This window comes from Aotus nancymaae, unplaced genomic scaffold (genome assembly GCF_030222135.1).
Source record: "Aotus nancymaae isolate 86718 unplaced genomic scaffold, 86718_ANA_hifiasm-v0.15.2.pri h1tg000019l, whole genome shotgun sequence".
NCBI classification, from domain to species: Eukaryota; Metazoa; Chordata; class Mammalia; order Primates; family Aotidae; genus Aotus; species Aotus nancymaae.
Window position 1 is genome coordinate 16,421,853 of NW_026988431.1, and position 23,623 is coordinate 16,445,475.

General features: G+C 43.2%; 1 protein-coding gene across 2 annotated transcripts in view; it reads left to right on the forward strand.

Moving 5' to 3' along the window:
* The first annotated feature begins 221 nt into the window (after window positions 1–221).
* The window catches only part of PLD1 (phospholipase D1), a 206,898-nt gene continuing 183,496 nt past the window's right edge, over window positions 222–23,623 (forward strand). The window contains exon 1 of one of the 2 annotated variants that reach the window (XM_064378643.1): window positions 222–239. The gene's annotated coding sequence lies outside the window, so the exon portion shown is untranslated. Of the gene's footprint in view, window positions 240–802; window positions 860–23,623 lie in introns of those variants that run through there. The other variant, XM_012466706.3, reaches the window with a different exon arrangement.

The window sequence follows — 23,623 nt, forward strand, 5'->3', positions numbered from 1 at the left end:
CCGGGGCCGGCAGTCTGTGCCGCGCCGCCCCGGGACCCGGCACCGTCTCGCTCCACCCCTGCGAATTCCGGGCGAATCCGGGCAGAGAGATCCTGGCGGCCGCGCGGCGCCGAGCCCCCTCCGGCCCGCCCTCCCTCGCTCCCTCCCGCCCTCCTGCAGAGCTCCAGCTGTGCCCGCCGCGCGCGAGCCCCGAGAGTCGCCGCCTCAGCGCAGGTGCTAGCGGCCCCCTCGCCCTGCAGGTAGGAGCCGCGCTGAGGGGAGCGGGGTTTCCGCCGCCCTCGCCCTCTGTCCCTCCTCCCGCCCAGCCCGGGCAGCTGGCCGCTCCCCGCCCAACTTGGACGGGACGCCAGCGAGTGAGTCGGCGGCGGACTCCCGGGCGATCCCCAGGGGCCTCCCTTTGCGCGCCTTCGGGTTGGACTGCTGCAAGGTGAAAGCTGACAATTCTGGCTTGCACTTTTTGCCGCGCGGGCGGCTTCCTGGAGAGCGGAGCCGCGCTGGCCCCGGGCTGAAGCCGGGGCGTCCTCTGCAGGATGCACCGCCCCGCCGCCGCGGGGCGCCCGGCGCAGGGTGTCTGGTGTCCCCAGGTCCTCTGGGCGCCCTTGGTTCCAGTGCGCGGTGCCATGGACGGGCCAGTGGGGGCGATGGGACCCGCATCCCGTACCAACCAGGAAGTGCCCGTCCCAAGGCTGAGAGCCCAGCCGGCAGAGGTGGACACGGCTGGGCTCTCAGAGGGGGTGTGGTCACGGCTGCTGACCGCGGCTGCCGACACGTGATGCGGCCACGCAGAGTGGGGCGAGGGGGCCTGGGGCCGGCAGCAGGGCGTGTGTTAAGGATCTTGCTCTTCACAATACGATTCAAGGTATTTGGGACCTAGGGCTCAGATCCAGAGTGCCGTGCTCCAAGCCTTCCATAGATTTTCATGACGCTCTTCTGAACCGCCCTTGTAGACTCAGTCCTGAACAACCGCCACGCCTGTATTTGCTTCTCCTCATCTTGAATTACTGCTTTCTTTACTTCCTCTATGGAGCACTAAATAGCTTCTTAAGGACAGACCACAACAGTTTCTGCGTTTGACCGTAGCTAAGTCTCTCTCTCCAGAATGGGGAGTTCCGTTAACTTTATCAGCCAGCCCTGCCGCCAATTTTAGTTAAGATAACCCTTTGTGGGCCTCCAAGGGCCTCTGAGAGACTGGGTACCCAGAGACCGCTGAGGTGTGTTAAATGGTTTAATTGGTGGTAGTGCAACGAAAACTTAAAAGAAGGAAAGGAATCTGCATTAGAACTGTTAACAGACACCACATTCACACACTGCCTATTTGAATAAGAATCTCTTTAGGTATTAAATGTTTTGTGACAGACAAGTGAATTTGTACACAGTCTTTTAGCTTGAATTTGTAGACAGTCTTTAAATATTGTTTGGGAATCTTTGGACTAATTGTATAAGCGCTCAGACTGGCTTCTCAAGAACCAGTACAGTTAACAATCCCTATAAAAAGTTTCAGTGCCGGCCGGGTGCAGTGGCTCGCACCTGTAAAATCCCAGCACTTTCGGAGGCTGAGGCGGGCGGATCACCTGAGGTCAGGAGTTCAAGACCAGCCTGGCCAGCATAGTGAAACCCCCGTCTCTACTAAAAACACAAAAAATTACCCCGGCGTGGTGGCGCTTGCCTGTAATCCCAGCTACTCGGGAGGCTGAGGCAGGAGAATCGCTTGAACCTGGGAGGCAGAGATTGCAGTGAGCCGAGATCGCGCCATTGCACTCCAGCCTGGGCGACAGAGTGAGACTCTTGTCTCAAAAAAAAAAGTTTGAGTGCTAAGGCTTTGAGGAAAAAGTGTCTTTACAATATTTGTCCCTGAATAATTATGAATGATAGTAAGTGCTGTACAATGCTCATTTAGGTTTATAGACTTATTTGTAACCATGTACTGGGGAACCCTGCTTCTTGGAAGTTGTGTGATTACTTAGTGTGTTTCTTAATTGAAAACAGTTACAAATTTTGTTTGCTTTAACTCTTAAAGGGTTTTTAATTTATTTTTGTTCCAAAGGAAAAGAAGGACTGTCATTATTATTTTTTAAAATAATTTCAAGTTTTATTTTAGATTCGGGGGTAGATGTGCAGGTTTGTCACAGGAACATATAGCATGAAGCTGAGGTTGAAGGTACAATTGATCGTGTTACCCAGGTAGTGAGCACAGTACCCGGTAAGTTTTCAACTTTTGCTCTCCTTTCTCCCTCCCACCTTCGGTAGTTCCCAGGTCTGTTGTTGCCATCTTTGTATCCATAAATACCCAATGTTTACCTTTCACTTATTAGTGAAAACATGCAATGTTTGATTTTCTGTTCCTGGATTAATTTGCTTAGGATAATGACTTCCGTCTGCATCCATGTTGCTACAAAGGACATGACTGTGTCACTATTTATTGCTGCATGGTATTCTATGATGCATGTGGACCGCATTTTCTCTTACCCGGTTCACAGTTGATGGGCATCTAGGTTGACTCTACGTCTTTGCTATTGTGAATAGTGCTGTGGTGAACCTGTGAGTGTGTGTGTGTTTTTGGTAGGACAACTTATTTTCTTGTGGATATATACCCAGTAATGGGGTTGCTGGGTTGAATGGTAGTTCTGTTTTAAGTTCTTTGAGAAATCTGCAACTGCTTTCCACAGTTGCTGAGCTAATTTACATTTCAACCAACAGTGTGTAAGTGTTCTCTGACAGGGTGTTTTTAAAAAGTTTTTTCGGGCCGGGCACGGTGGCTCACGCCTGTAATCCCAGCACTTTGGGAGGCCGAGGCGGGTGGATCACGAGGTCAAGAGATCGAGACCATCCTGGTCAACATGGTGAAACCCCGTCTCTACTAAAAATACAAAAAATTAGCTGGGCATGGTGGCGCGTGCCTGTAATCCCAGTTACTCGGGAGGCTGAGGCAGGAGAATTGCCTGAACCCAGGAGGTGGAGGTTGCGGTGAGCCGAGATCGTGCCATTGCACTCCAGCCTAGGTAACAAGAGCAAAACTCCGTCTCAAAAAAAAAAAAAAAAGTTTTTTCTTTTAATTTCATTTTTGTTGTGGTAAAATATGCACGACATGAAATGTACCATTTTAGCCATGTTTAAGTGTACATGTAGTGGCCTTACATACGTTCACATCGTTGTGTTATCACCATCATCCATCCACAGGACTCTTTTTCATCTTTCTTACAGGGTTTCAATAACATTTCAATGATAATGATTGTGTTGTAGGCTTTAGTTTTTTATTTTTATTTTTTCATTTTTAAAAAATTTATTTAACTTTAGGTGCCTACTATATCTGGCATTTCTCCCCATGTTATCCCTTCCCACCCTCCCCTCCCTTCCCACCTGCTGCTGTCTCTCCCCTAACCCCGCAACTGCCCCCAATTGTGATGCTCCTCTCCCAGAGTCCACGTGTTCTCGTTGTTCAACACCCACCTATGAGTGAGAACATGCTGTGCTTGGCTTTCTGTTCTTGTGTCAGTTTGCTGAGAATGATGGTTTCCAGATTCATCCAAGTCCCTACAAAGGACATGAACTCATCTTTTTTTATGGCTGCATAGCATTCCATGGTGTATATGTACCACATTTTCTTTGTCCAGTCTATCATTGATGGGCATTTGAGTTGGTTCCAGGTCTTTGCTATTGTACACAGGGCTGCAATGAACATACGTGTGCATGTGTCTTTGTAGTAGAACGATTTATAGTTCTTTGGGTATATGCCCAGTAATGGGATTGCTGGGTCAAATGGAATTTCTGTTATCACTATGCAAGGTTTGAGTTTCTTCTCCTAGCATTAGAGAAGTGCAACTTTTAAACTATTTTTTTGAGACAGAGTCTCACTCTGTTGGCCAGGTTGGAGTGCAGTGGCACAACTTCGACTCACTGCAGCCTTGACCTCCCAGGCTCAAGTGATACTCCCACCTCAGCTTCTGAGTAGCTGAGACTACAGGTGCGCATCACCAGCCTTGACCGGTTTTGTGTGTTTGTGTTTTGTAGATATGGGGTCTCACTGGTTTTTTGTAGATATAGGGCTGGTCTTGAACAACTGGGCTCAAGCGATCCTCCTGCTTTGGCCTCCCAAAGTGCTGGATTACAAGTATGAATGACCAGACCAGCCGAGAAAAGCATTTTTTAAAAGAGGAAAGGTAAAAAGCCATGGTCAGACTGCTTAACAAATCTTATCTACAGCAGGAAAGGCCTAATACATTACTGTTTGAGGATAAGGTTGTGAAGTATTTAAATTTGTGTATAAGAGTATTACGTGGTTTAGGTATCAAGAGGAAGGAACACGTAAGAGAGTTATTATTATTGATCATTTCCTCTCCTGAGTATCAGAAAAATAACAATCGTCAGTGTTATTCCCTTTAGCAGTGCAGTAGTACCTATCTAAATGATACTTGAGCTCAGGTAGTGTTGCCTTTTTAGCAACTAAAAGCAGCGTCCATCGAGCTTGAAGCTAGATGTAGCAATTTCCTGTCCCTCCCAGAAGTTTACTAAAGATCGATGCTGGGGACCCAACACATAAGATATGGCTCTTTAAACTTGCAGTCAAGCTGAGTCATTGCGTTCACAAGAAAAGCTGTAGCTGTGCAAGGTCTGGTTTTATGTTTCCAATCCTCTAAGTCTTAGGACCGCAAAATAAAATTTATTTGCTAGGGTGTAGTTAAAAGTTGTTGCAGGGTTAAAATGAGAACCATGTAAACCTAACTTTCCCATAAGCCTGTGACATTTCTGATTACAAAGAGAATCCTACAAATCGCATCTTATGCTTCAGTGGGGACACATTCCAATGTGTTAGTTTCCCAAAATTCACAGTGCAGTGTAAAATCTGGATCCCAGCTGTTTTACTGCTGGATTATTAAACAAAAGTGTATGTTATGTAAGTGTTTCATAGTGTCACAGTTTTTTTTTTCCTGTTGTGAAACTTTCTTAATTTTTAAATTTATTGAGCAAACATTAGACAGAATAAAATGAATTATTTATTTAATAAACACTTATATTGTATTTATTTTGTGCCTTGCACTAGTCTAAGCATTTTATAAACATGAATGCATTTAACCCTCAAAACAACCCTTAAAGTAGGTAATCTTATTATGGCCATGTAGTTAATTAATTTTTGTTTTATTGCATTTTGTTTTGTAGAGATGGGGTCTCGCTATGTTGCCCAGGCTAGTTTCAAACTTCTGGGTTCAAGTGATCCTCCTACCTTGGCCTCCAGAAGTGCTGGGATCACAGGCATGAGCCACTGTGCCTGGCCTATGCCCATTTTATAGATGAGGCAGTTTGAGGCACGGTGAGATCCCACAACCAGCACGTGGCCGAGCTGGGGATCCATCCCAGGCAGCTTGCACCCAGAGTTTTGGCATTGCTGTCTGTCTAGAAAAAAGATAACCTGTGATTCCATCCTCCTAACAAACTTTTTTTAGTTTTTTTTTTTTTAGACAGAATTTTGCTCTTGTTCCCAGGCTGGAGTGCAGTGGTGGAATCTCGGCTCACTGCACCCTCTGCCTCCCAGGTTCAAGCAATTCTCCTGCCTCAGCCTCCTGAGTAGCTGGGATTACAGGCACCCGCCACCACGCCCGGCTAATTTTTTGTATTTTTAGTAGAGACAGAGTTTCTCCATGTTGGTCAGGCTGGTCTTGAACTCCTGATCTCAGGTGATCTGCCCGCCTTGGCCTCCCAAAGCGTGGGGATTACAGGCATGAGCCATGGCACCTGGCTTTTAGGTTTCTTTTTATTCCCATTTTGTCCTTGTTCTTTGACATAATCACAATTATAGTACAGCTCAGACAATCTAGTCAAGTCTTTTATTTTTCAGAAGAGGAAATTAAGGTGGAGCCATGAGTATGTCCAGGGGTAGAAGCAGGGGAAGCGTCCTGGAGACCGTCTGCTGGGCCAGGCCTTAACTCCTGATTGTGAGGAGAGGGGAGGCTCTGGGAGGCTAGGGTTTTATTTGGGAGAGGTTGGGTGTTATTAGCCAATCCAGAGGGAGGCATTTCAATATTTTAATAATTGTTATGACCATACTGAAGCTAATCTGTTAAATAAGGGCCCAGGTTATGGCCGACTGGGTCACGGGAGGTCTTGCTCCCTAGCGCTCCAGAATCCTGGATTGCTTCCCCTTTGCTGCTAATGCCCATGACCCTCGGCTCCCCTCTGGATGAGCGAAATATTTTATTCTGTACTCAATCAGTGTTTGAACTTTTTGGATCTAGAGTTGGGAACCTTTTGAAAGCCCCTGACGCACAAAAGAAAATCAGCCAAAAGCAACATGGAAATCAAAATAACTTGGTTTAGTCGGTTCTTTTGTTAAGAAAGAGAGAGACTTCTAAGGGCATAAACTTGCGAACTTTAAATCAAGAACAGGAAAATAAGGGTCCAGAATTTAACAGTGATCTTTTGCAAAGTAGGCTTTTACAGATGGCACATTTAGATGAAGGCGAATAGGAGTAAACATGGGGAAAAGGAAAGTGCTAGAAAGGGAGGAGAGAAACAAACGCAGAGATGATGCATTGGCAGAGGGCCACAGATTGGGAAGCAGGGAGTGAAAACCTTTGTCAGTTCTTTAGAAAAAGCCTTGTGTCTCAGCGTGTTACTGCAGGATGATGCCTTCAAAATATCAAAAGCAGTTGCAAATGATCTTTCCTTTGTTTTATCTTGATGGGATCTTCATGTTTAAACTGTCGCTAATCAGCAAAGCCTGTGGACAGTCAGACACGCGGGACCTCTTAGCACCTGACTGGGATCTTCATAGCAGTCTGGTCTAGTTTGGTTGTCACTTTGCATGTGTGGGTTTTATATGCAGTGTGATATTAGAATCACTGGATTTGCCTTTATTTTTTCTATGGACTGTCTTCTTTGTGAGAGGGCAAAAGGTCCTTGAGGTCACAGACTGTATTTTTGTCATTTTTGTGTCTCCAGGTCCATCGTAGTGTACGATAGATGTTAGCTGAATGAAAGGGCACCTTTAATGGATGAAGGGAGAAGGTGGAATCCATTTTATTCAAAATAAATAGGTAGTTCCGGAAAATAAGTCTTCATAATTAACGTTTTATTTATTTATTTGCTCCTTGGTACCATTTAACCACTCTTATAAATGTGTAGATGTGGAGTGGACACTCTGTGGCATTTTGGGTAAACAGCTGCACTCACTTCACTGATATTTTTCTGCCCAAGTTCTGATGAAGGAGTCCTTTGAAATAAAGAGTTTGAGTAGGTAGCCATGGGTTGGGATTGGGGATTCATGACTTGAAGCAGAAAAGCATTTCCAGATGTGTGGAACAGTTGTCTGCTGAAGATGCAGACCCAAAATTGAGAAATTTAACCAAAGGGGCTAAGAATGGGGGAAAAAAAATTGAAGATAAAGTTTTAGATATTGTTTTTTAAATATCACCATTATTCCTGCTTTGGACTAAAAAGAGACAAGAGGTAATGTAAGAGTACAGAATTTGGGGATGAAGTATATTTTTGGCACTAACATCACTGTGATGTTAAAAATATTTTTAAAAGATAAAAAATACCCGCACCTCTGACTTACTAATTATTTTACTAAATCAACTGCTCTCTATGCTATTTCTGCCTATTGTTTCTATATGGTGAAAATACTGTAACTATTGCACATCTTCCCCAAACTGCATGTTCTAGTGATACCATGTTGGTAACTTGGAAGTGGCTGTGGTAGGGATTTTTTTCTTTTTTTTTTGAGACAGAGTTTTGCTCTTGTTGCCCAGGCTGGAGTGCAATGGCATGATCTCGGCTCACTGCAACTTCCTTCTCCCAGGTTCAAGGAATTCTCCTGCCTCAGCCTCCCAAGTAGCTGGGATTACAGGTACATACCACCATGCCTGGCTAATTTTGTGTTTTTAGTAGACACAGGGTTTCACCATGTTAGTCAGGCTGGTCTTGAACTCCTGACCTTAAGTGATCTGCCTGCCTCAGCCTCCTAGGAGTATTTACACCATGGAAATTGGCAAACACTACAGTTAGGGCTTCTCCTCCACCCGGAACTGGTTGCTAAGCATTTGTCAGCACACCACAGTGGCTTTGCCCAAGGAGGACATCCGAGCTTCTCCATCCCCTCTTTCTTTCTCATTATGACCAAAGAGATTTGTCCTGCACTTTTCTTTCAACCATCACAGTGGTTCTGAATTTGGGGATGTGGTTTGGGGGAAAGGAATACACTTAGTTATGCAATGTTCTTATCTCTCTGTGCCTGTCATCCTGTACAGTTATTATTGGTACCAAATATTTTAGGTTTCAATTGCATTCAATTTAACCCTCGTATCCTTTTGTAGATTTAGAATTCTCCCTGCAACCTCCTGAAGTGCTGTCCTTCCCTCCTTCTCTATCACGATAGTTCCAAAGTTTGGCAAAACAAAATCACCTGGGAACTTATTAAAATACTAATTCCTAGGTTCTATCACCTATGTAATAAATTTGGGCAACCAGGTGTGATGGCTCATGCCTATGATCCCAGCATTTTGGGAGCCCGAGGCAGGTGGATCAGCTGAGGTCGGGGGTTCAAGACCAGTCTGACCAACATGGAGGAAACCCATCTGTACTAAAAATACAAAATTAGCTGGGTGTGGTGGCACATGCCTGTGATCCCAGCAACTCAGGAGGCTGAGGCAGGAGAATTGCTTGAACCTGGGAGGCGAGGTTGTTGTGAGCCGAGATTGAGCCATTGCACTCCAACCTGGGCAACAAGAGCAAAACTCTATCTCAAAAAAATAAATAAAAAATAAACAAATTTGGATTCTTGGGGTATGGGACTCATAATAGTATTTTGTAAGTTCCCTTGGGAGTTTGATGATCACCCCATGTGCCTCTGGGCCCCTCTCGTGGGCTCTTCCTCCCCAGCGCTGGCACCTGTGTACCTTGCTTAGAATCAGGTCCTTTGGGCTGCTGGACCCTGGCCACATTGTATGGTATCCTTGACTTTTTTGTTTGAACTCAAATTCTGATCCTGTGAAACTCAGAGACCGCTCTCTGTCCCATTGGCCTGTCATTCACACCAGAGGCTGATTTCTTGTGCTCAGTTCTTTGGAGCCTGGGTTCCTAGCTAGAGAGGCAGCTAGTGTGTTGCAGAGCGACTACCAGAAGCGTCAGATATGCTAGGTTTCATTTCTACTTTAGCATCTGTGCGACCTTGACAAACTCGTTTTTCACTTTTCTGAACTAGTTGCCTATCTCCAGAGTTTGTTAGGAAGATTGTGTCTGGAACACATCCAGCTTTGAATCACGCTTTCCCCTCTGCCTGGAGCACACGTCTCCTGCCTTTGCATGGCTTGTTTCTTTTGTCATTTAGATCAATGACAAACAGTCAAATGTTACCTCCTTGGAAAGGTTTTCCCTGACCATTGAAAGCTGCCTCCCCTCACAGTCCACATGGCTTTGTTTGCTACCTGATCCTGTTCCAGCTTTTTACCTGAGGTTATTTTCATGCTAGCATTTACCGCTATCTGAAATTCTTTTTCTTTTCTTGTATTCTTGTTTATCGGGTTTTCTACACGAGAGCTTAAGCTTTACGAGAGTAGAGACTTGCCTGACACGTAGTAGGTGCTCACTACTTGTTGAATGACTACCTTTCCAAGTTGTTATATAAATATATGATGTTAGTGTGAACCCTGGTTCTCAAGCAATTCGTTTTCCTAATTGTTCTTTTCTGACCTCACAGATGTTGCTGTTTTTATGACATGATTCATTGCTGAGATACTACTGCAATTTAGAACAAGTGCTGCTCTCACCTGATGAGAAATAAAATCTGTAGCTCTGTATGTCAATGCCTCATTTTGTTTTCAGAGAGCTTGCAGAAACTTGTTTCAGTTGCATCTGTTTGTCATGTGGGTGTAAAATCTGTGATAGAATGGATCGATTAAACACGAAGTCACCATAACATAAATGAGACTGATTTGGGGAAACTCCTGTTTCCTCCCTTTTTTGAGCTCTACCAGGGGTGGTTTTTGGTTGAGTGATGAGGACTAGGGAGGTGTGTATCACTTTGTAAGAAAGGCAGGGCATAGACTGGATGTGGTGGCTTATACCTGTAATCCTAGCACTTTGGAAGGCCGAGGCAGGTGGATCACTTGAGGTCAGGAGTTCAAGACCAGCCTAGCCAACACGGTGACACCTCATCTCTACTAAAAATACAAAAATTAGTTGGGTGTGGTGGTGGGTGCCTGTAATCCCAGCTACTTGGGAGGCTGAGGCAGGAGAATCGCTTGAACCCAGAAGGTGGAGGTTGCAGTGAGCTGAGATCGTGCCACTGCACTACAGCCTGGGTGACAGAGCAAGACTCTGTCTCAAAAACAAAAACAAAAACAACAAAAATAAAGGCATTCCAGAAACACATTTTGGATATGTTCCTCCTACCTGATCTCACCAGATACATGGGGTAGGTTTGACTAATGGTTAAGTAATGTTTGCAAATCCATTTCCAGGAAGGCCAATAAGGTTGGCAGTGAAAGCTTTCATCCTGTATTTGCAATAGTCCGTCTTCAGGATGGTGCTGAACAATTGATCACCATAGAGGCTTTTTGGTGCTAACACAGTACTAGACCTAGGCTAGTGAGTCTAAAATGTGGTTCCAGCCCCACAGTTGATAGTCTAATGCAGTCACCCAAAGGCAGGACGGAATTGTGTGGCAAAATCCCTCCAGGCTACCTGAAATGGACTGTCTTTTATAATGATAGTGTTCCAGTTTTCCTTGATAGTGCCTTTCAAACTGCTTTGTTTTGGGGCAGTGCAGTGGTGTGAATGTTTATGTCTTCCTGAAATTCATATGTTGAAGTCCTCACCCCAAGGGGTGATGGTATTAGGAGGTGAGATTTCTGGGCAGTGAGTAGGCCATGGTGGCTCTGCCCTCATCAGTGGGATAAGTACCATTATAAAAGAGGCCAGAGAGGGACCTCTGACTCTCTTCACTATATTATGTGAGGGATCAGTGAAAAGGCAGCCATCAGGAAAGCAGATTTTCACCAGACACCAAATCTGCAAGCACCTTGATCTTGGACTTTCCAGCTTCTAGAACTGTGAGAAGTAACTTTCTGTTGTGCATAAGCCACTTAGTCTATGGTATTTTGTTATAGTAACCTGAATGGATGAAGACAGGTGGGCTGGAATTCGAGTAGAGATTGGGTCCAGAGATGTAGACAGCAGAATTCTGGAGCATCTCTAAACTCCATATTCAATCAGAGCATCTCATTTAGAAAACATACTATTGTATATTTGCCTTTTAAAAATTATGTTTGAGCTGGGCATGGTGGCTCACGACTGTAATCTCAGCACTTTGGGAGGCCAAGATGGGTGGATCACTTAAGGCCAGGAGTTCAAGACCAGCCTTGCCAACATGGCAAAACCCCGTCTCTACTAAAAATACAAAAATTAGCCAGGCATGGTGGCACGCACCTGTAATCGTAGCTACTTGGGAGACTGAGGCAGGAGAATTGCTTGAACCAGGGAGGTAGAGGTTGCAGTGAGCCAAGATCACGCCACCGCACTCCAGCCTGGGCGACAAAGTGAGACTCCATCTAAAAAATAAAGATAAAAATAATAAAAAATAAAAAAATAAAAATTATGTTTGTTTTAGATTTGCAGAAAAGTTGTGAAGCTATTACTGAGAGTTTCAAAGAAGTACACAGTTTTCTCTATTATTTGCATCTTACATTGGTATATGATACATTTATAATTAATGAACCAATATTGATGCATTATTAAGTAAAACCCGTATATTTAGATGTTCTTAGATTTTCTCCCATGTCCTTTTTCTATTCCAGTGTCCTGTCCGGGATACCATGCTGCATTTCAGAGTTGCGTCTCCTTGGTGCTCGCTTGGTTATCATGGTTTCTCAGACTTTCCTTGTTTTTTAGGACCTTGACAGTTTTGAGGGTTACTGGTTTGGTATTCTGTAGAATGTCCCTCAATTGGGATTTTGATGATGTTTTTCTCATGATCAGATTGGGATTATGGGTTTGGGGAGAAATATGACAGAGGTAAAATACCACACTTATCACATCATATCTAGGGCACAGACTGTCAGCATGACTCATCACTGTTGATGTGGACTTTGATTGCCTAACTGAAGTTGTAAAGTTTTCCATTCTTCTTCCTCCCCTCTACACTGTACTCTCTGGAAAGAAGTCACTGTGCACAGCTCACAATTTTAGGACTTAGAGAGGGAAAAATGTCCTAAAAAGGTTTCATTCCCTTTACTTCCTTTAATGTTACAGATTTTCTTTTGTGTTTCATTAATTTTGGTCCAAAATAGAAAAGTGGTACACGTAGGTGGTCTTGTTTCTGTGCTAGTTCACAAACACAGAAACACTTTAGAAAGTGGTTTTAGTTGCAGGCAAGTCCCTCTTTTTTTCTTTTTTTCTTTTTTTTGAGACTGAGTCTTGCTCTGTCTCCCAGGCTGGAGTGCAATGGCATGATCTCAGCTCACTGCAACCTCCGCCTCCCCGGTTTAAGTGATTCTCCTGCCTCACCCTCCTGAGTAGCTGGGATTACAAGTGTGTGCCACCGCACCCGGCTAATTTTTGTATTTTTAGTAGAGACAGTGTTTCACCATGTTGGTCAGGCTAGTCTCGAACTCCTGACCTCATGATCCACCCTTCAGCCTCCCAAAGTGCTGGGATTACAGGCGTGAGCCACTGCTCCCGGCCAAGTCTCTCTTTTTAAATGAAAGTTGTGGGCAGACAATTATGCTCAGAGAGCATAATTTTATCTTTCTGGTCAAAGGGACCAGAAAGATGTCCCTGAATCAGGTGTTGGTTAGTGGCTTAGTGTGTGGTAGGCTACCCATGAAGCCTTTGTGCTCTGATGCCTGACTGAGGACTCAGTCCTCCTAATAAAGAGTATGAGGCCCATCCCAGCATGGCTGACTCTCTAATGGCCAAGTTCACTTGGGTATCTGTGGCTTAGCTCTCAGGACGGTCAGGTCATGTGCCCAGAGCTGGGCCTTGGGACCTGGCTAGACAGACCTAAAGAGTTTTCTGCTGCAATCAAATAAAGGATAACAGTATTAATTTGGAACATGTTGAGAAGTTATTGTTGTAATTAAGCACAAGTTGAGCATACATAATAAAATAAGCACTTCACATAATTGACTAGAATTATTTTAACACAACCAAAGCAAAAATCCAATTTTCAGTCTTTCTTTTTCTCATGCCAGTGACCATTATTGACAGTGTCTCCTGATTTCACCTAGAATTTATTTTTCAATTTACTTGTTTATGCTCTAAGTCATAGCACTTAATATGATGACTTCTATGTAGCAAAGATTTCCTTATGCTTGATTTCCTAGGACCAAGGACTCAAGGAGTCTGTAAAATTTGTCTATAATTTTAAATTGGCCATATGTTCAATGAGTAGGAGAGTTGATATGAAGTAAGGGAGGTATTATAGCCCCAGCCTAAAAAGGTCTCTAGACCCTTTGCTCTGTGCTGCAAAAATAGGTTTAGAATTTCTTTTCTTTTTTTTTTTTTTAAGATGGAGTCTTGCTCTGTTACCCAGACTGGAGGGCAGTGGTACAATCTCGGCTCTGCAACCTCTGCCTCCCAGGTTCAAGCAATTCTTCTGTCTCAGCCTCCTGAGTAGCAGGATTACAGTCGTGCACCACCGTGCTCAGCTAATTTTTCTATTTTTAATAGAGATGGGGTTTCACCATGTTGATCAGGCTGGTCTTGAACGCCTGACCTCATGATCCGTCCACCTCAGATATGTGTAAGTGATTGTAATTCACTAAGTACTCCCTTATCATTTAGTTCTGTATCCCACCGCGTTTTCATCATTCTACTTCGATCCTGTCCGACCCACTTTCCTGCCATTGCTGATTATATAATAGGACAATCTTAAGCAGGAGTGAGTGTTACCTGGATTCAGTGGCCTGAGAATTTTTTCATTCCCTTTACTATTTCTTTAGGTTTCACATTCTGAGGGTCAGTGACACTTAATTGTTATCTATTCTTTCCCAAATGAGTCATGGAAAAATGGAAAATGAGTTTGAAAATTATCCTCACATGGCAGCCATCATGAAACTTATAAGGAAAAATGGCAGTCAAGAGAGTAATAAGCCTCTAAAAAATTCTGAAGATTGAGGGGGAAAAAAATAAACCCTCAAAGAATTTAGCAGACTTCAGTCAGTTTTAAATAGGAGGCCCAAAATAAATAAGTGAGAAATTTGAAAACTTCATTCACATCAATACATGCCAGCTTTTTTCATATTATTAAGATATTTGCATATATTTTGGTTAAAAGCTACTTAAAATATATATTCAGAAGAAAAATGTTCATAATATGCTGTAGTATATATTTTTTTTAAAAGACAACCTTCTAAGTTTGCCTCTGAAACTATCCTGGGAGCAACTGCCCTCTGGGGATTTATGGTCTAATGCAGTGGTTCTCACACTCCGCTGCACACCAGAATCCCTTGAGGACTCAGGAGAACCCGGAGCCCTGGGCCTAACCCTAGAGTGTCTGATTCAGTAGGTCTGGGCTGGGCAGAGAATTTGCATTTCTAACAAGTTCTCAGATAATGCTGATGCTGTTGGTTTGGGGACTACAAATTGAGAATCACTGATCTAATAGTTTAGCTGACACATCAGTAAACACAATTCAAAGATTAAATGTTGTAAAATAAGTACAACTAACATGCAATGGGAAATCGGCTGTAGAAAAGTGAGGCAAAAGATGAATGAACAACTAATCGGAGAAGCCATAGTGGAAGCGGGAAAGGTTAAGCAGGATCTTGAAGCCTTGGCAGGTAGGGCAGGGCATTTGGAGATGACATTCTCCTATTGGGAGGGAGAGTGTAGTCTAGCACAGGTGGAGAGTAGGCTGGTGTGAAGGGACGAACAACCATGAACAGGTGGAATTGAGAATGAGAGAGCTGGAAAGTTAAATGAACATGTTCTTGGTTTTTGGAGTTTGGCAGCAATGTAAAAGCATGATCAGAGCTATGCTTAAAAAGGGCAGCCCTGGCATTCCGATGGATGGTGTAGGAAGAGAAAGAGTGATTTCGGGAGAATCAGTTAAGAATTATTGAGGCAGCCCAGTCCAGGAGCAAGGATAGGCTGAAGAAGAGCATGAAGGTGGGAGGGATACAGTCATGTGAGGCGTCTGTAGCAGAAGCCACAAATTTGGTAGTTGATTGGTTCCTGAAAATGAGAGAGAGGGAAGGGTCGAGGGAGAGTGAGGATTCAGTCTGAATTGTTGGAGAAGAGTGTTGGTGGTGACCGGATCTCTCAGAAGAAATAGTTGGATAGAAAACAAACCTTCTGGGCCTTGGTTTCTTCAGGAGGGGAGTGGACTAGATACTCTTAAAGGTTTCTTTGTAATTGTCATTAAGGGTTTGAGGGTTGTTGGTTGTCTGAAATATGATAGAACATAGTTGTACAAAAAATTAATGGCTTATATATAACAGGCACTCATATATTTGTTGATTGGTTGATCCATGACAATCATTAGCTCTGAAATAGTTACATCTGCAAATAGTCTTCTTTCTGAGCTCTTCATTTTGCTATGCTTTTCTTACTGTGTTGACTTACTCTTCCTCCCATTTTATAAACTATGACTATCAACCTTTTTTTGATATGTGCTCTATGTATATATTATTTATTTATTTTTAAAGATGGGGTTTCACCATGATGGCCAGGCTGGTCTTGAACTACTGACCTCAGGTGATCCACCCACCTCGGTCTCCTAAAGTGCTAGGATTACAGGCGTGAGCCACTGCGCCCAGCCTTCTATGTATATATTTTAAATAAGTACAACAGGTAATTTAAACATCTCTTTGGCTGTTTCTTACATCATAATACTTATACCACATATTGAGATATTTATACACAACTCTGTCTTTCCCACTGGATCATAAACTCCTTTTGGGTAAGGGACACCTTACTCATTTTTGTCTTCCTCGCTGCACTTACCGTAAATACTTATAAAAAGTGGCCAGCAAATGTTTGAGGAATTGGATTGAATCATTGAGTGAAAGTAAATTACTATCTGTTCTTTTGGAAGAGACAATGTCTCAGACAGTAAAGAGTAATAGTTTAAAGGGAAATGGAAGTCCACATATCCTAGGAGATAGAAAGAGGAAACACATTTAGTTCAGTAGACTCTCCGAACTAGAGTAGAGATATTTATGGGTACTTTAGGGACTAGAAGCAAAAGCCCATAAAAAGTAGCCAGTGTTTAGCTCTACCCTAAATTAGCCATTGAAAATCTTGGGCCAGATCTTTTCATGCAGGGCCTCCATTTCCTCCTTTGTAATATTGAGGTTGTACTAAACTACAAAGTTTCGGAAATCTCTGAACACCCTTCTGGGAAGCATTCTAAGCAGAGGGAACAGCATGATGAGTAAAATATAAGAGATGAGTAATAGTAAGTGTATTCTTTGTGACCAGGTGTGACATGCTCGGAAATTAAGCAGGAAAGGCAGGTGGAGGCCTTGTTTCAGAGGGCCATTTCTCCTAAGGAGCCTGGACCAATCCTACCGTGATAGGTGGTGTCCTGTGCAGAGATTTGTGCCAGATGGTGTAATTGGGAATGTCATGCAGGGAGGAGGGGTGAAGGGCCAGAGACAGTCATCCAGGGAAGGAGGCAAAGGTAATACAAGGAGGCATTACTGAGGTGCCATTGCTATAGGGAGCTGGTTGCTTTATTCCAAGAAATCATCTGAGAAGTTCTATGAAATACACTCAGTACAGTTTATATAGAGGAAAAAAGGGAGAGGGTTTTATCCATGTTTCTTGTCTCCCATTGAATAAAGGCGGATTGTACTTCTGGATTGCACATGTGTGACTTCCACGTTCCCGTGGGGGACACATGAAGCAGCAACGGAGGAGTCTCGGGCTGACTGGGCCTGTCAGGTTGCACTTGTGTGAAGCTGGTTAAATTCTTCATGGAACTGGCTGCAATGGCAATGCAGGAATAAGAAGCAAGTGTGAGAGGATTTGAAGTAGCGCATAAAAGGAGGCCAATACAGGGAGCTACTGAGAGGTTTTAAACAAAGGAACACCTAATCAGAATTACGTAATGGTGTGCTGGTAAGTGTTTAACAACCAGCTCTGCAGAAAATGTGTGTGCAGGTACATATAATAGACGTGTCTATTATAAATTGTACTGATATAAAAGATGTGTAGCACACAATTTACAAGTAGTAATACAATACTCTGTATCATTAAATCTAGCTAGCTAATTGATTTGGACAGATTTCTGTTGGTTTTTCTTGAACTCTTGTATCCATAGCCTAGCTATGGTTACAATTGATGAAAGAGCATATTGATACGTTCTTTTTACATTATTAGGTTGAAAGTAAAAGCAGCAAAGGTGTATCCCAGAACTTTACTTGTTCATGAAACATCTTTATGAATGGGCCAGTATGTTTTTAATACTAGAAGAATATTTCCTCCTTTTTTTTGTTTTATTCATGATATAACTACTACAAGCACTACACATTTGATTAACATTTTCTCTGTCACCTTCTTCAGCCTGGACAATTAGCAAAACAAAAACGATGTGATTATAGTGTTTGTCAATTTCAGTATGAAACTATCCTTATCATGGCTAATATCAAGTTACAGGGAATTGGGAAGAGAGGCACAGTAGCAGCACAACACAACATTATAGTCTTTTCACATCAGTGGTCTGCCCTCAGCCAAGGGGGAAATGCTCCGAGATCCCCAGTGAATGCCTGACACCTCAAATAGTACTGAACCCTATACACATGATGTTATTTTCCTATATATACATACCTATGATAAAATTTAATGTATAAATTAGGAACAGTAAGAAATTAACATAATAATAAAATAGAACAGATATAATGATATACTGTAATAAAAGTTATGTGAGGCTGGGTGCGGTGGCTCACGCCTGTAATCCCAGCACTTTGGGAGGCCACAGTGGGTGGATTGCCTGAGCTCAGGAGTTTGTGACCAGCCTGGGCAACATGGTGAAAGCCCGTCTCTACTAAAATACAAAAAAACTAGCTGGACGTGGCAGGGTGCACCTGTAGTCCCAGCTACTGAGGGGCTGAGGCAGAAGAATTGCTTGAACCCCGGAAGCAGAGGTTGCAGTGAGCCAAGATCGCACCACTGCACTCCAGCCTGGGCGACAGAGCAAGACTCTGTCTCAAACAAAAAGTGATGTGAATGTGATCTCTCTTTCTCTCTCTCTCAGAATAGCTTATTATACTGTAGTCTCCCTTCTTGTGATGGTGTGAGATGATAAAATGCCTGTGTGAGATGATGAAGTGAGGTGAACGGCCTAGGCATTGTGGCATAAACGGAAAACACCAGAAAAAAACAAGTCACATTATACGTTGTACAGCATTCTGAGTAGTGTGATGAAATCTTGTACTCCCCCATTTCTTCCTGCCAGGATTGCTAGTCACTTGGTAGCCATCTCTTGGTAGTTATCAGATGGTGGTATCAGTATCACAGTGCTTATGTTCAAGTAACTGTATTTTACTTAATAATGAATATAAATTGCAAAAGTAGCGATGTAATATTTTTGGACCATGGTTGACTGTGGGTAACTGAAATTTTAGTTACATGAAACCAGAGATAAGAGGGGACTGCACTGTAGCTAAAACAGGCATAAGTAACGTCAAGACAATAGATATTATTAAAATGTAGAAAAGTAATAAAGAAGTGATAAATTGAGGACTTTTACTTTAATACAATTTATTTTATTATAAGTTTATATAATTTAATTTTTAATAAATTATTGCTGTATTTGACCACTGACTGGCAAAATTGCTGAAAATTTCCCAAACTTGCTGAAAATTTTCCAATCTGCTCTCAGGAGCCTGTATGAGCCAGCCCAGAACACCACTGGAGTTATAATTTTGGAAGACGACCTTGGTAACAATCTGTAGAAATGTTTTGTAGGGGAGCTACAGTCGGAATCAAAAGTAGGAGACAGATTATGAAATACCTTCAGACCCTGCTGGCATGAGGGTTCAAATGATGTCTGGTCAGTGGAGCTCATGCAGATTTCACTGGTTTGTGTTTCCACGTGAATCTGTAGGACCTTTAATGAAAGTCTCCTCCAGGTATTCCTGGTGGTGTCTTGGTATTGTCTCACATGTATTTTGAGAGCCCCACTCCCTTGGGGGTCCTTCCGCTTTGGCTTCCTTGTTGATGACCATGGGTCAAAGGGCTTTGTGGGTGAGGCTCCACCTCAGCCATAGCTGGTGTCCTCCTGAAGAGGATTTATGCCAAGGGGAGTCACGCATCATGCCTTGTTTTTTTGAGTTTGCAAATCTGGGGGATGGGGTCAGAGCTCTAGAAAGATGCTGGAACCCGGTATGTGCCCTGCAGAAATGTCCTTGACTCCCTTTGTCACCAGGAACCTGAGGTTACTGTGTTTTTCTGTGACTCACAGAGGCAGGGGGAAAGACAGTCCTCTCCACTTCTTCCTGTGCTACTTGCTGCATCAGCCTCAGCTAGTCTGGGGCTGGGCAGGGAAACGAGTCCTATTCCTTCTCCTGGTTTGCCCCCTGCTTTGCTCAGAGAGACCTTTGTGTCTGAGGGCCCCCTTTCTCACCTTGCAGATCAGCCGGTGCAGTACTGAATGCCTGATGGAGAGCCGGGGGCCCTGATCCATCTGCATTCCCAGAATGCAAGAATCTCATTTGGGGCCATCCAGCCCCCACTACTCTTAGTAGATGAAATAAGGTGGAATAGATAAGAGGAAGGAAGTGTCCCTTGGGTACGTGATGGGGTCAGTAATGGAGGTACAGCGTGCATATGTGGCTGGGCTGTGAGACAGGGAAAGAGGGTGGAATTGAGATGCAAGGTAGGAAAGCATGACTGTGTTCAGTTTGGAACTTGATGAAATAGGTACTTGTGGGGCAGTTCAGCAGGCGCTGGGCCTTCAGGAGAAAGAAGGAAGGAATGGTGGCATTGGGAGTAAAGTTGTGGGTATGAATGAATGTCCATGAGACTCCTCTCCTATGAGGATGTAGAATGAGGAGACACAGTCTGCAGGTAGACTTGTTCAGAAGCCCAAGAACACCAGTGTTTAACAGATGGTGTTGGGAAAGGGAGCCAGGCCAGCCAGAGAGGAATGCTCAGGGAACTCTGAAAGGAAGGAAATGGCATGAACAAAGGAGCTGGGGCACAGCAGTGGTGACTCACACAGGGAACACTTTGGCCCATTGCGTTTATGCTTATAGTTTCCCAAGTTTATCTACTCAGGGTTATAATTATGTTAACCTCACCTCCCTTACTCCCTTTAAAAAAAAACCAAAAACCAAAAAAACAGTCAAAGACTCTTCGGTATCTTGAATGACCCTGGGTGAGGAAGACATCTGATACTTTTATATCATGTCAATACTTCGATCCAGCCTTTTATAGTCAGTGTGAGGAGAAAACAAATTTACTTGAAGCTAAAGGCCTGGGAAGTGTCAGCTTTTTCCTGTTTGATGTTTCTTGTCATGTTTTCCTTATTAATCACTTCATTTTCCCCTTGGTCACAGGCCTGATATTGTTTTTCCCTACACATGTCAGCTGCCTAGTGTGTCAGGCAGTTTTTCACTGTGATATAGAGACACAATAGAGCTGGAGCTGGCAAGGTTACTGCCAGAAATGTGTGTCACTCTTGATGGTTATGTTCACGAGCATCCAGAAAGCCCAGTGCTTCTGAACTGAATTACAGGCTTTGAAATGACCATGTGGTTTGCATTCAGCAAAAAAATATACCCCAGACATGTGCAAGGGTTGCTGGTTTGGGGAAAATTAGATGACTCCAACGTGAAAAGACAGAGCTTATCTAAAGAGATAGGAGAGTGAGGTTTTTTTTTTTTTTTTTTTTTTTTTTACAGACCAAATCTGTTGAATAAGTAGATTCGGATGTAACCACAGGCTTGCCATATGAAATTCCATTCCATGGGAATTAAAGTTTGTGGCTTTGTGCAAGCACTTATTGCAGACTATGAAAATTTCTCATATTCTTTTGCCAAAACATAGAAACATGGAGAAGTACGAAAAAGCTTTTACTGTGGCTGTCTCCTCTAATCCTCTTAAACACTTAACGTGTCCCATGTACATAGCAGGGAAATGAAATACAGCTATTCCTGAGAGTGTAGCAACTTAGATGTGGAAGGCTACTGCTAAGGGAATAGGAAGACTAAAGAGAACAATTCTTGTATCGGTTAGGAATTGTGTTTCACTGCATATCAGAGCTCCCAGGTAGTGGCTTTATCTGTCATGTCTAAGCAGTCCGGAAGTAGTCCATCAGGAGCTGGCATGATGGCTCTACAAGTCATCAGTCTCTAGAGCTCTCCAATCTGCCACCTCCAGGATGTGGCCCTTGTCTGATATGGCTGCTGGGGCTCTCAACATCACATTTACATTACAGACAGAGAATGGAGGAAGAGGGGAAGAGGGGTATGCCACCTCCCTTTGCAGGCCCTGCCTCTTAATTTCCAATACTCCCAACTACATCTCATTGGCTAGAGCTGAGTAGCATAGCCACACCTCACTGTGCACCTCTAAATTTTCATAAATCTCATTTTTTGAAAAATTAACTCACAATCTTCTCTTGTCCTGACCAGTATTGCAAGAGATTGGGAGCGTGCTCGTACAACAGTGAGATTCTTTAGTGACTTTCTGGATGATTCCATGCCAAGAGGTCTTCCTCTGTGTCCTTTCAACGGTAATAACTGTAACATCACGAATCAGTCAGGGTTTACCAAAGATGCAGACTTAGCAGGTTACACATATTAAGGGATTTATTACAAGGAATTGGCTTACTCGGTTGTGGGACTGGCTAAGCAAGCTTGAAATCCACGGGGCAAGCAGGCAGGCAGGTAGAGCAGGCTGGAGCCCTGTGAGTGGAGCTGAAGCTTGGAGTCTCTGAAGCCAGGGAGGGCCTAAGCCCTCTTTTAAAGGACTTTCGGCCTACTCAGGATAATTACATCGGTTCTCCTCAGGATAATCTTCCTTTCAACTAACTAAAATCAATTGATTCGATATCTTACATCTGCAAAATCCCTTCACAGCAGCAGTAGATTAGTATTTGATTGAATAACTAGGTAAAGGCACGTGTGTACACTTGTGCCTCCTTTCTTTTCTCAACTCTCAGGAGAGAATATCCTTTCACCCTAAGTGGACACCTACAAGAAAGGGAATTCTGGGCAATGTAGTTCAGCCCAGCCACATCACGTACTATTATTTAGTAGTAATGTAGAGAGAGACCTAGGTAAAAACAACAGTTAGTATTTCTTCATTCTGATATTAGCAGCAGGTGAGTCATCATTATTGGCTAAAATCAGGAACTGGTATTAATGCGTTTTGTTTTCCACTTTGTTCTTCTCTGTCATAGATAGTGAAGAGTTAGTGAAGAATTTGAGGGTCATCAGCCATTGTGAATTCATCAAAGTTAGTAGCACTTAAAATTTACAGACACTTTTCAAAAGAAGACATTTATGAGGCCAAGAAACATGAAAAAATGCTCATCATCACTGGTCATTAGAGAAATGCAAATCAAAACCACATTGAGATACCATCTCATACCAGTTAAAATGGCGTTCATGAAAAAATCTGGAGACAACAGATGCTGGAGAGGATGTGGAGAAATAGGAACACTTTTACACTGTTAGTGGTAGTGTAAATTAGTTCAGCCATTGTGGAAGACAGTGTGGCGATTCCTCAAGGATCTAGAAATAGAAATACCAGTTGACCCAGCAATCCCATTACTGGGTATGTACCCAAAGGATTATAAATCATTCTATTATAAAGCCACATGCACATGTATGTTCATTGCAGCACGGTTTACAATAGCAAAGACCTGGAACCAACTCAAATGCCCATCAATGATAGACTAGACAAGGAAAATGTGGCACATATACACCATGGAATACTATGCAGCCAGAAAAAAGGATGAATTTGTGTTCTTTGTAGGACATGGATGAATCTGGAAACCATCATTTTCAGCAAACTGACACAAGAACAGAAAGCCAAACACCACATGTTTTCACTCATAGGCGGGTGTTGAACAATGAGAACACATGGACACAAGGAGGGGAACATCACACACTGGGGTCTGTTGCAGGTGGGAGGCTAGGGGAGGGATAGTGGGGGTGGGAAGATTTGGGAGGGATAACATTAGGAGAAATACCTAATGTAGAGGACAGGGGGATTGAAGCAGAAAACCACCATGGCAAGCGTATACCTATGTAACAATCCTGCAAGATCTGCACATGTACCCTAGAAATTAAAGTATAAGGAAAAAAAATTTACTTTTAAAATGAATGAAAAGGTGTCCAAGTTTTGAATAGCACAAATAATTTTTTCTCATTTGTACCTTTTTTTGTCTTCTGTATACAGATATTTCCACTGTGGCCACTGCCCAAAGGGGCTATTATCTGAGGAATACTGCTGACTCTGTGTCCCCAGGTTTACAGAGCAATCTTTCTGAAGCACAAATTAGATTACATTATTCTACAGCATAAATCCTTCTGTGCATGTCCCATCACCCAAGAGTAGATCTCAAACTCCTTACAGTGGCATTCAAGACCCTGCTCAATGTGGGTGCCTTGCATTTTTCCCAACTTTATTTCCAGCCTTCCAATATACATAGATACATCTTCCTCCCACATCCTCT